A 14,292-nucleotide genomic window follows, 5' to 3' on the forward strand; every position below is an offset into this window, starting at 1 on the left:
CGTCAATAATAATTTTCGTACATAGTTAATAACAGCCCCACGTCATCTTAGCAAATTCAGAGAAGGGAGAGATTATTGCGTCAGTCCCCACATTCGTATGTCACGAAGTAGGAGAGACTTCTTTACATGTATCTTTGGGTATAAAAACGATACCAACAGTGAGCAGAAGAGACAGAGTCACATGTACATAACGAGAAGCTAAATACAGTTTAAAGACTTGATTCTCTTGTACACCAAAAGCAAGAGTATTTATTTAAAATCAAGCACGAAATTGACTGAACACTTGGTGTATACATTGGATTGTGCTGTAGCACAGGTGTTTAAAGACTAACAAGCGTAATTCAGCTATATTACATATTTAATTAGGATAAAACTATCGAATTTTATAAAGTGTACCAGCGTCGAATGTAGTATGTATTGTAACACTCCCCTACTTTAAATTCAGATAAAATATGTGCATCTGAGTGGCATACGTTTCTAGAAAATTACGAAGCGTGATGCTTTATATTTTACTGCGGATGGAGACAGACAGCTCTTTTTGAATTCATAGCACCATATGTTCAGTACCCAATGATAGTAGTCAACTGATTCTGCTCTGTGCAGTGAAGCATTTTTAGGCACTATTATGTAGCATGGTCAGTATTCCAGATGAAATACAAACACATCAAATATGTTCACATGCTCCATGTAATAACTTCTAAATATCTGTGACTGAATTTTCACAAAACAAAGTCAGCCTCAGCACTATTCTCATGCACTCAACTTTTTGTATTTTTTGCTTGCACTCATATGACCTAGACTTGGCTTGCAATAGCACTCACTAATGCAGGCACTAGAGTATAAATATATTCTTAACGATCAAAACCATTGCGAGTATAGCTGGCAGTAATACTTTAGCATAATTGTAATTACAAAAAATAATTACAGAATAATTGGAATAGAGCACAGTCTACTTGAGAAATTATAAACATGGATTTTCTAGTGAGAATTAAGTAATTTACACTCTTTTTAACTTGAAACTTTCATTTTGTTTTTGACAGTAAGAACGTACTAAATTTCAGTTAAACAGCTGATTACTTTACCTAACATGTTACTAAGACTTGTGCCAGAACTTTAATTCGTACAGTGTCGTGCTTTCGCTTCAATTTAAAATTACGAAATTGCTAGGAATACAACAGTGTTTAAATTGTAAAGAAACGTTGGTTCTATAAACTTGATAAGGATAATAATTATGCTTGCATATTGAATGATGCCTGTCGTCTTTTAAATACTGGAAGCCTTGGGTAAGATCAGCTACGCAAAACATCTGTTTACTGATTCCCTAAGAACCAAGAATGACTCTGCAAGTAGGGGCTACGTCTGATTGCTTGCAACAAGCACCAAACACAAAATTTCTGATTGGTGGTGAAACGTCCCTGAACAATTATACATGACTGTGCTTAAACTGACACACAATGTTTTTAGCGCAACGCAATCTGACTTTCAAAATTCCCTACTAAAGAATGGCCCTGACTAACATTAAACTATACCTTTCACAAATCACTTACCTCACAAAAATCTTCGCTGCTCAAGCTACTGCAATACAGCGAGCGCCACTACTGCCAGCTAAATAAAAGATTCAAGCTATGGAAGGCACTAACTACTGATAGGGATAGTTAGCAAATGAAATATATTAATAGAGAATAAACAATGTATTTACCTTGATATCATCATATATAAATATAGCAGTTCATGACAAATTTCAAAACTCCGCCATCTCTCTCCCCACATCCACCACTGCTGGCGGCTCACCTCCAACTGCGCAACGCTATGCGCTGTTCACAGCCAGCTGCCTAACACTACAATGGCGAGTATTACAACAATGCAAAGCAGCCACAGACTGCACACAGCACAGCCAGTGATTTTCATACAGAGGTGGCGTTACCAATAAAAAAACCTAAACAGCCTACTTACATAGCCCCCATGCTCCCCACAAAAATTTTTACAAATTGGATTGGGCAGTGGCCAATACAGATTTGAAAAAAATTTTTCATAATTACAATAACAAAGAAATCAAATGCACACACTTATTGATACAATGTTGGTCAAAAGTTAAAAATTTCTCACAGTCCATAAAGACAGTCCACATTGTTCATCACAGTAAAAATGCAGAGTTTTTCTCAAAGTCTGAGCAGTAAAAGAAAATGCACACAGAAGTAGTGGATTTCCATGCAGTCTTGAAGAAGTAGTGTTGTCCTTCCAACGGAAAAACAGTGCTGACTCTTGACATGCAGACAGGTAATGCTCCACAACAGAGCAAACCCACAGCAGAGTCATTCGACGTTTTGAAGAATATTGGTAGGTAGGTCATCACAGAACAGACCCACTGTAGTCCTGGTAGAGATTACGGTATTGGTGGGCCACCAGAGGTGCAGACCCACTGCAGGCCTTGTAGAAATAATGGTACTGGTGAGTCAGCAAAGGTGTAGACCCACTGTAGTCCTTGTAGAAATGGCCAGCAGCCATCTGTTGCGACTGTGCAGGCGCACAATCACCATCGAACAGTCTTGCAGAGAATATAGCAAGTCCATAAACCACCACTTGTGCACTCACAACGTTTTTGGAATTGTCCTTAGAACCAGCAATGCTGTTATCCAGTCCCTTGCAGAATTATTAACACACGTGCAAACACGAACAGTCCCTACTTCTCACATATTGTCCATATACTATGACCAACAGAAACGTGTGCAGTGAAATGTAACTTAATTTGAAGAACTGGTGTCTGTACAATTATAAATTTACAACATGAAAATACAATTACAAAGGTACAAAATACATCATTAAAGAACATAACAATACAGATAACATTTGTAGTAACACAGGCTTTACAAAAGAATAGAAATAAACATATACATCAGTGGAATTATGACATGAGTACATACATAAAGGATCACAATAACTTTTGAAACATCAACTTCACACATGAGCATTGAACAGAACAGAATTAATAATGTCTAACATCTTTACAAAGTAAATAACATATTATTAATGCCAATTATATTCGAGGATAACAGTATTCCTCATCATAGTGAATGTAGCTTAATATTAAAAGAAGAAAAAACTCTATGAAACTACACAGAGACAGGAAGAAAACAAATACTCAAGGGTACACAAACACATAGTGGGATAACACCAATAGGAAAGGACAGGGTTCGTTTTCAGTGTAACATTTGGTACTGCAGTCCAACCCAAAACTTCATATATATTTCCTCTTATTTCATCCTTTGTTTCCACCAAAAAAATTCTATCTAAGCATGCTTTCTGTATTTATATGTCCACACATTTCTTACCTCAACATTTATTTCCAAGAAAATCCTACCTAAACCTGTTTTCTCAATGCATTTCTTCCAATTCATCGCAACTCATTCTCTTAGAGGCTACCCCCTCTTAAGCTAACTTAAATCTACTGAGCTCAGATGCTAAACTAAGGGACGAGGCAATGCAGCAGCACAAAATAAGTAACACAAACAGCAATGACCAAAAAATTGGAAAATTGCAAAGCAAGCTACAGTAAATCTAACTTACCAAGCAATGTAACATTACAACTAATATGAGCCAATGTGCAGCAACAAAAAAATAAATCTGGCTTAGCAGAGTAACACAAATTAAAGTTCAGTAGCACTATGCCTGGCAAACAGCAGCAGAAAATTAAATAACTTCTACCTAAACATGACATAGCTAAAGCAGAAAAAATAATACACTAAAGATAACAATGCAGATAAGGGAAATGTATAATCACATCTTAATGTCTAAGTAATTAAAGTGGTGCACCACAACAACTGATTGTAAAAAGAAATATTACCATGTACTTGAAAAGAAAATTATGTGTTACTGTTACTAGTTCCTTCTTATTGTTCTTTCCTTTCCAAGTGCTCCTTTTTTAAAGAATGTGGATCATAAAATAATTATTTAATAGATCTGTTGACAGAAAGTGTTCACATTAGCAAATGCATTTCATTTTATAAAAGCAATGCTGCAACACAGCTGGAAACCAGATATCAAAGGAAATAAGCAATTACGCAAACCAAAGCATAAAAACATCATTCAATAGCTATGTGGCATTTCGTAAGTCAGTAGCTCTCAATTCTCGTAGAAAGACACTTGTCGTTATCAGGTTTGCAGATGTAAGAATATTTCCGAGGATAATGGCCTCCCCTTTTTTTTGTTCTACCTGTGCCGCTGAAAAGGGCTCGCAATAATGGCTTTTTCTCCAGGCGTCTGACACAGCTGGGTGCCCGCGGCGCATTACGTGCAGGTGGTCACTTAACTTTCGTACGGAAATATTTACGACAGCAGTTTCTGCTACCGTGGCAGTCTCATATAAAAATATTTCACAGGTCAAGAATTAGCGTTGCAAATCTGTAGAAACAAAATCCTATAAATATAAGTGTCCAAAAAAAATATTCGTCAGCATTGTGATACAGTCACACATTTCATAACTCTTAAAGTACGTTTCTTGGTTTCCAACATCCTTTTCATAAATCAGAGTCCCTAAACACTACTCATTATTCCTTACCTCATTATACATATACATATTCGTCGACACTTCTTCAATATTTCATCGTGAGAAATACGTAGCATAATAAACATTCCTCAACAACATAATACACATCGTCGTCGTAATAATAACATCATAACACTTCAGTCAAATCTCAAAATCGTCGTAACTTCCTCCAATAATTTCTAAGCCTAAAAAAATTCTCTGCTCATGTCAAAAGTGTCAGCTGCCTCATGATCTCATACCAGATACATCATTCAAAGCTCTCATAGTATCACAATGATTCCAAAAAAATATGAACAGTTTACAAAGTACAGACAAAATACAGTTTCATAAGTGTGAAGTTATCCAACTGTGTAATTGCATAAACATGTGTCACTGATGTAGTAAAATAAATGTTTGTCTCTCTCAGTTAAATAATCAGATAGCTGTGTAATTTGTGTGTTAGAGAAATAAGGTACCGATGTGTAAAGTTGTATAAGCAAATACCATATTAGCTAGGGTTCCTTGTGGTTGCCACACACATGGTACACAAAGTAAGCGTGTACCCCCCTGAGGATTAATGTAATTATACCCTCAGGTGTTACAGATTACACCAATGGAATGAAATATATCACGGAAAACTTTCTTTGTAATTCAAAAATCTTTAAAAATAAATGTTTTAAGTATAAAATTGATCACTGAAATGCGTGTCCTGTAGCGCTAAATGTGCATCTTGTTGTAAGATAATCTCTGTGGAAGTGTCGTAGTTATTTTCCTCCGAAAGCTAAGTTCTGCAGAAGCCAATGTACTTACTTCATGATAAACAAAAGTGAAATGCTTTGCGTATAGATATCGTAGTTATTATGCTTATTGGCGTGATGAAGAAAGTACTGTACAGTAACGTAATGTTGTGCCACGAAAAAGGCTGTCTCATTGTTGCTATACCACAAAAGTTACTACTAAAACATGTTTTTCTTTCCAGAAGAATTCAGAAAACTGTGCAGATATAAAACAGATACACCGCAAAAGCAACATTGTAAATTGTCACTCATTAGTAGCGTCGTGATAAAAATCGTGTAGCTGTCACATAAACTAACCTCTATGTCATCTGGTATCTCTCAGAAAGCACTTTAAATTCAGAATGTATTTTCAAATAAACCAAAATATTGCATTAAAATCTCATTAGCAGTACTGGTAAATGTTCTAAGTATGTGAGCCTTATAGTCGTTACGTAATCGTGCAACAAACAAGCAAGAATGTACACACACAATAACACTGTGACGTCTGTTTACTATAACAATGCATTCGTCATTTCTGTTTAAATAAGTTCTCTTGGTTCTTGATTGGATATTTAACTTCAAACATTGTTGTATGTTAACAGATTCTAAGTCTGACAAAGCATATTAGTAATGTGAAGCGAAAAATTTTATGACAAAGACTAAGTTAAAAAGCAGATTATCTTTCAATAAACGGTTTTACATGTGAAATGTAGTGTAAACCTTTACTCTTCCTAGTACGCAGAGTTTCAACTTCAACGCAATTATCATGTGGTATGCGTCGGATTCTGTAAGGTCCATTGTAAACTAGAAAGAATTTGTGACTCAAGTGTTTCTTCTTATGTGACAATGAATGAGCTTTAATGAGAACTTTCTGACCAATATACAACTTCTTTGCATTTGCTTTACCGTGTAGTTTTCTCCTTTTGTCTGCTGCAGATTTTATATTTTTAAGAGCCAAATCAATTATGTCTTTGTGTCGAAGTTTACGTGTATTCGGGAAAGGTACAAGCTCTCTGATTCTGTTCGGTGGTTCTTCATTCTTCAGTACAAGAGTAGGTGGTAAAGCAGTGGAGTCGTGAGGCATTTCATTCAGCACGTTTTGAAATAAGTGTAAATATCTGTCCCAATGCTGATGCTTTCTGTGACAATAAAGTCTGCAAATCTTATTGATTTCTTTCATAATCCGTTCAGACGGGTTGCAATGTGGTGAGTACAATGAAATAAAAACAGGTTTGATTTTATGGTTGCGAAGCATGCGTGACCAAACAGCAGATCTGAATTGCGGTCCGTTATCTGAAATGACTTTACTAACGTGTCCAACTTCACGTAAGAAATTTTTAACAAAGGCGTTGGATACAGACCGTCCAGTGGCTTTACGTAACGGAGTGAAAGAAACAAATTTTGAAGTAAGTTCAACAGCGACTAGAAAGTACAAAAATCCATTAGATGTTCTGACAAGCGGTCCCAAGAGATCAACAGCAGCAAATTCTTTTAATTTAGAAGGAATGATAGGAAACAACGGAGCACGATGTGAGACAGTAGATGGTTTCGCCTTTTGACAAAGTTTACAAATAGACAAGACTCTTCGAATTCGCTTTTCCATATTGTTAAAATAACAAGTCGTTCGAAGAATATGATAACATTTTCGTGGGCCAAAATGTGCGTAGCTGAAATGAATGTACCAAATGAGCTTATTAACAAAATCGTCTGGAATGCAAAGTACCCATAGCTTGTCATCAACAGTGCAGCGTTTGAAGAGTATGTTGTTTCTAACCAGGTAATAATGCCGAATCTGTGTGTGTGTCTTTTCATGCCATTTGCTCTTGATGTCTTTCCAAATCGGATCTTTATCTTGTTCATGAGCAATGTCCTTTAAAGATGTGGTGATGAAGTTTTCAAAGGCGACTTTCTGAATGTAAAGAATACTGAAATTTTTCTCGAGGTTGCCTTCTGTGGTACTTTTCTCAAGCCCAGCCGGTGAGCGTGACAGTGCGTCCGCAACAATGTTCTCCTTGCCGGGAATGTAGACTATTGTGAAGCGGAAATCTTGCAGAAACAATGCCCAACGTTTTAACCTGTCATGATTTAATTTTGAAGACATAAGAAATTGTAATGCACGATGATCACTGTATACTTTTACGTGCTTACCAGAAAGAAAGAAACGGAATTTGTTAAATGCCCAAACGATAGCTAAAGCTTCTAATTCAGTAACGGAATCATTTTTTTCAGATTTTGTTAGCACTCGGCTAGCAAAAGCAATGGTTTTCTGAATGGTAGTGTCATTTTCTATGGCTTCTTGAAATAAATGGGCACCAAGACCGACTTTAGAAGAATCCGTGCTAAGGCAGAAATCTTGTGACAGATCTGGATGAGCTAAGATTGGCGCATGAAGTAACGCTTCTTTCAAAGAATTGAATTCCAACTGTGCTTGTTCGTCCCAGTTCCAAATAGTATTTTTTCCAGTGAGAGAACAAAATTTTGGTGTAACAAGAATTTGCATATTCAGAAAACGACGGTAAAAATTTACGAGACCTAGAAAACTGCGGACTTGTCTTTTTGTGGATGGAACTGGAATGGCTCTGATTGCTTCTAACTTTTCAGGATCCGGCTGAATGCCTTCAGAAGAAATAATATGTCCCAAAAACCTCACCTTTGACCTACCGAATTCAGACTTTTCCAAGTTAACTGTAATTCCAGATTCTGCAAAAATACGTAACAAACTGTTGAGGATGCGATTATGTAGTTCCCATGAAGCTTCTGCTATTAGAATATCGTCCACATATAAGGTGATGTGACGTTTTAAGAACTCAGGTAATATGGAATTTAGCCCGCGAATGAATGCTGCTGAAGAAATGTTCAAACCAAAGGGAAGTTTCCGAAACTGATAACAAACGCCGAAACAAAGGAAAGCTGTGTATTTTCTACATTCTGGATGAAGTTCGATCTGATAAAAGCTGGATCTGAGATCAATGGAAGACAACACTTTTACACCATTAAAACTTTGAAGAAGTTCTCCCAACGTTTGCGGCCTGTCTGTTTCAGGAATAATGATCGTATTGATTTGTCTCGAATCTAAGACAAGCCTGATCGATCCATTTTTCTTCTCAACAACATGTAATGGATTGTTGTATGAGCTTACTGCAGGCTCAATAATGCCCTCGTCGAGCATAGATTGTATTTCTGTTCTAACACGGTCCCTATAATGTGCTGGAATTACATATGGTCTAACACAAAATTTAGTATGCTCACGAACACGAAATTGGTATTGAAATCCCTTGATTGTTCCTGTTTTATGAGTAAAAACTGTGGAATGTGCTTGTAAAATCTCAAAAAGGTCCTGCCTATCAGTGTCATTACAATTCTCAATTGTTTGAATTTTATTCTGAATTAACTTGTTAGTGTCAAATGCGCCGTCGATATCATCCCTGTCAGTACTTGCAGAGTGATTGTTAGTGTCTAGTTCCGTAGAAAAGTCCGAACTGTTGTCTAACAGAAGGTAAAGCCGATTAATTTCCTCGTCATGGTTTGAGAGCCAATCTTCAAATTTCAAAGCTATTGACTTACCTTCTTTCTCTAAACTTATTTCAGCATCGTGAAAGTTTAAGATTGCTTTGTATTCATTCAAAAAGTCTACTCCCAATATAATTTCCGTCGACAATAATGGAACAATGAGAAAGCTCATAGAGAAGCTGTGGCTTTGACAATAGAATTCTAAGTTGGTTTGTTGGCGTACATCTACACTTTTTCCAAAGATTGCACCTTGTAATTTAATCTTACGTAACGGAAGTGTGGGACAATCGTTCGATTTGTTGCATTTGCTAAAGGCTGTTTCACTAATTACTGAAATGGGACTGCCAGAGTCAAGTACTGCCGTAAATTTTACATCATTTACTGTAATGTGAATCACAGGATATGCAATATTGTTATGTTTTATGTCGTGTTCCTGGAGTAAGATGACCCTAATGTCTTCCATTTTTACGTAATTACTAGCTACGGCAGCTGCGTCGTTAGTGTCATAAGAACGTTTTGTGGCTGCCAGCGGTGTGAGTCATTGCCTATTGTCTCTTTGTTGGCGAGCGTCGTTATTGGGATTTGGAGACCTAACTTCTACAAATTCACCGTGACGAGAGGGCCCTGCCCTGTTTAAATCCCGCCAGTTCTGATGCAATTCAGGTCTGTCGTTACGATCACATCGTCTGTCGTCATGTCGGTAGTTCCTGTAGTTTCTTTCTTGTCGGTCAAGTGGTGGAGAATTTCTCCTTGAATCGTAACTGCGCGCTGGACCGTTGCGTCTAGAGTTATTCTGTCTCCCTTGATAATAATTATTTTGGTTCCCAAATTGTCTGTTTCTCAGATTGTCTCTGTGATAGTCACTACCGTGGAGAGGTGATCTTTCCCTGTAATTATTACTACTCTGCCAACGGTTGTAATACGGGTGGTGTCTGTTTCGGTCACGATTTGTGTTGTGAGAATAGCCTTGTCGCGTCCAGTTATTATTTCTTTCATCACGGAATTGCGACTGATGTGATCTGTAATTGTTGTGCTCCTGCGTTCCGCGATTGTCAGTGTCACTTTCCAGTTCTTGTAACAGTCCCTGAAAAGCTTCAATGTCGTCTTTGCAACGTCCTGCCAAAATAATATGTCGTAAATGTTCAGGTAATTTGATTAAGCAAATGCGGATGAGTTCTGAGGGGCTGTATGGGTTTGACAGGTACAGATTCTTGTGCAACATGTCTTCAAAATATTTCACAAGACTGGAGAATTCAGATTGTTCGAAATGTTTCATCATTATGATACCATGTTTTACTCGATCTTGTGTGGCTTGAGACCAATATGCTGAGAGGAAGGCATGGTAAAATTCTCCTTCACTGTGGCAATCGTGAATGACCGATCGCATTCTTACAGCTGGTTCATTTTCTAAGTAGCCACACATAAATTCTAATCTGTGCTCCAATGACCAGTTGGGAGGAAAACAATGAGAGAATTGATGGAGCCATGCTTGTGGATGAATGTCGTTGCCAGAATTTTTAAATGTTTTGAATTTACGTGTAGTAATGAACAGCTTATAGTCAAAATTATCATGTCGGCGAGTCGCATATCGGTCATTGTTAGGTCGTGTCGGCCGTTCCATCTCAAAATTCGGTGCACATTGCCAATTTCTTTCATAACTTCCGAAATGCCCTGTGTTATTATTTTGCGGCTTTTCCGTATTTCTAAGTCCCTCTTCCCGTGTTGGAGCGCGAGTGTCCTCTGAAATACGTAATTCTTGCATTACCTGTGTCAGCTGATCTTGTACTTCCCGGATTTCTCTTTGGTGTTGTGTATTAATTTGATTCTGATTTTATTTGAATTTCCTAATTTGTTCGTACTCTTCTGTGTCATTAACGACTACCGGTCTTGCGTCAATCAGATTATCATCTACCTTCGTAGATAAATTAGTGAACTGATCCAAAAGTTCGGCTACTTTCTCCGATAGTGTACTTATTTCCTCAGTGTGTTTTTCTGAACCAAGTTTCAGAGTATCTACTGTGTCCTTAAAGTTTTCCTGAGTTTTTGCAAGTTGCGTAACCGAATCGGTAGATGCAACTGAGTCAAATTTAGCTTGCAAGGTCTCATGATTTTCATGAACAATAATTTGCAGTTCTTTTATGGCTGCTTCGTGATTCTGTAATGCATTTTCATGCCGCGAAAAAATAGGTTGAAAATGCTCACAAATTTGAGTTTTTACGTCATTACAGACTTTTTGACATTTCGATTCAATGTGATGTAACTCAGTAGTTAAATCTTCACGCGTTTGTTCAAGAGTTTGTTCCAATGAGTCTAACTTTTGAAGCTGTTGCTGTGTTTGTCTCTGATTTTGTTCCATTGTGTCTAACTGTTGCTGTGTTTGTCTCTGGTGTTGTTCCATTGTGTCTAACTTCTTGAGATTTTGTTCCACTGTGTCTAACTGTTGCTGTGTTTGTCTCTGGTGTTGTTCCATTGTGTCTAACGTTTCAAGCTTTTGTCCCATTTGTTGCATTAATTGTAATAACAATGCACTGGTGTCTGAAACATGTTCCTCAGTGCTTTTCGGCAGTGAAGTTGCACCGGGAACATTCACATTTTGACAAGCGGAAAATGTGTCTTGACTCATTTGAGAAAACGGTGAGAACCCAAAACCTGAGTCTGCAGTATTTGCAATATTGTGTTCTGTCATTCCCGATTCCTGAGGCGAGCTGTTGCCGACCAATCGATCGATAACGCTTCCCTGTTCACTACCTGTTTCACTGTCTACACCATTGTTTGCCGCCCGCTCCATTTCCCTATGCGCAATTACCAAATTACTACTTTGAACATTAGCTAATTCATTACTCTGCGGCGCTAACACACTGCCTTCGTCTTCACTGTCATTTCTCAGTTTACTTTGGAGCCTAGTATTACGTTTTCCACACGCCATAATTGTCACAATATTTCACACGATAACACAGAAAAGCACAATTTGAAGAGCAAAATAAAATAACATAGCAATGGAAATAATGTCTACTTAATTGCCAGCGCAGCTGCGAAATACTTGGTGCAAATCTACATGGATGCCACAACTGTTTTACTGTACAACAATGAAAAACTACAACTACAAAGGAAATTCTCTCTATGATTACGCGCTACCAATAAACAATAGCTACACCAATTACACAAACTACAAGAAAAATCAGAAGATTCCAGTGAGGTATCCTAAGCTAAGGGTCGACATATGAAACGTCCCCTTTGAACAATTATACATGACTGTGCTTAAACTGACACACAATGTTTTTAGCGCAACGCAATCTGACTTTCAAAATTCCCTACTAAAGAATGGCCCTGACTAACATTAAACTATACCTTTCACAAATCACTTACCTCACAAAAATCTTCGCTGCTCAAGCTACTGCAATACAGCGAGCGCCACTACTGCCAGCTAAATAAAAGATTCAAGCTATGGAAGGCACTAACTACTGATAGGGATAGTTAGCAAATGAAATATATTAATAGAGAATAAACAATGTATTTACCTTGATATCATCATATATAAATATAGCAGTTCATGACAAATTTCAAAACTCTGCCATCTCTCTCCCCACATCCACCACTGCTGGCGGCTCACCTCCAACTGCGCAACGCTATGCGCTGTTCACAGCCAGCTGCCTAACACTACAATGGCGAGTATTACAACAATGCAAAGCAGCCACAGACTGCACACAGCACAGCCAGTGATTTTCATACAGAGGTGGCGTTACCAATAAAAAAATCTAAACAGCCTACTTACAGTGGGCAAAATTTACTTAAATATTAATTAATTAAACTGATAAAAAGGCGCCACCTCACAGATCATTTGATGATTTAATAAAACACCACTCCATATATTGGATATACAATAATGAGGATAAATTTCATTGAAACATTGCTAAGAAGAGGTGCAGACTGGCTGATTTTAAGGATCCTGACTAGGGAGCGGAATGGCGCTGTGAGATGTAATAACAAAGAATTTAGCAATAATTCACATTTTTTTCTCATTAACAGTGACACACACACACACACAGAAGTTAAAATATAGTGACTTGGGACGGTAGCACGTGAATCGACACATGGTACATTATACAGCGCAGCATCTGGACCGATACATGTGGGGCAAGACTGCTAAATTACTGGATATGATATCGAGATTACACATACCACGTCCAAATTGGTCGCTCACACAACAAAAGGTAGAATTTAGAAAAAGCTTCCCTATTCCGCACATAAGCTCACTAGGTCATAGCGCGGCTGCCTTCAACGATCAGTTTTAGAGAACAAAGTCCACTTTGGAACGAAGTCTACTTCTAAAATTCCGTACACCTTCGTAATTTTGTAAATAAGTTTACCAATTAAGAACACATCTACTCCATCATGAAACTGAGGTTTCAATTGGAACACGAGAGGTGTTTACATCGAACTGGAGCCTCACGGTGTACAAAGAAACACACGTGGTGCACCAGAGTGTGGGCTACTAAGTCTGTGGGAATGAAATAAAAGTTGGACAGTAAATTAAATTAAATTCACCACAAGCATTCCACAAAGCACACAACACATTATACGTAGTAAGCTACACTAATTAAAGCTGTACAACATGTGGTGGCACTGCTCGTCCACACAAATTACATTTGCACAAAAGATCTTTTCTAATAATCTCAGTATTACTGAAATCAACACCGTTTCCTGACTGAATTAGTTGGTGTGGCATGATTATCAAAGCCACACACCAGAGTGGCTACTGGAAACTCAAACAAAGCTCTCACACATTTCAACTCAGCAAACAGAGAATATCTCAGAGCATCTGTACTCACCAGCATACTAGGGAAGAGTAACCTAATTGTCTCTCCAATGCGGGGTCCACACATAGCGACCGGAAGGGCTCAGAAAGTGTGAGCAGCTTCTACCTGTACCAACCTCACAATGGGTGATGACCAGTCGCCACTAACGCCTCTCTGACCCAACGTAGCTGTATTTGAAGCTCTACACAGTGGTTGGCTACACTGCTCTTAACATTCATAGAACCATGTAGCGGCTCACGCGGAGCCGTTACAATACAACATAATGAATCAATAGCCACAGTGAGTGGAAAATAAAAGGATCAATAATAACCAATTTTGTATGTTGTACTAACTGGATCAACTTGTTTATTAAGGGGGGTAGGACGTCAAACGCGCCGACTTGGAGCAGGAGTGCATCTCAGGACATTTTAATTTCCAGTGTCTATACTTTTACAAATAAATTCATAAAACTTTGTCAGCATCACCAGGAAAGATTCAGGATTCACACTCATCGCAGTGGAAGTTCGAAAACATAACAAAACAAATTTTTTTTACATGCGAAATTTCATCATTTTTTCACTTACTAATGGCTGCATTTTTTGCTATAGGTACACTTTTCTTCATAAGCTAGAGAGATTCTTCGATGAATTTTACACAGCGTACATACCATACTCATAGGTGTATGAAA

At 37.8% G+C, this 14,292-nt stretch overlaps 1 protein-coding gene across 1 annotated transcript in view; it reads left to right on the forward strand.

The window, feature by feature from the left end:
* Nucleotides 1–14,292, forward strand: part of LOC124597437 (nephrin-like) — a 490,606-nt gene that overhangs the window by 383,569 nt on the left and 92,745 nt on the right. The gene's annotated exons all lie outside the window — the stretch shown is intronic.

Source organism: Schistocerca americana, chromosome 1 (assembly GCF_021461395.2).
Source record: "Schistocerca americana isolate TAMUIC-IGC-003095 chromosome 1, iqSchAmer2.1, whole genome shotgun sequence".
Classification (NCBI taxonomy): Eukaryota; Metazoa; Arthropoda; class Insecta; order Orthoptera; family Acrididae; genus Schistocerca; species Schistocerca americana.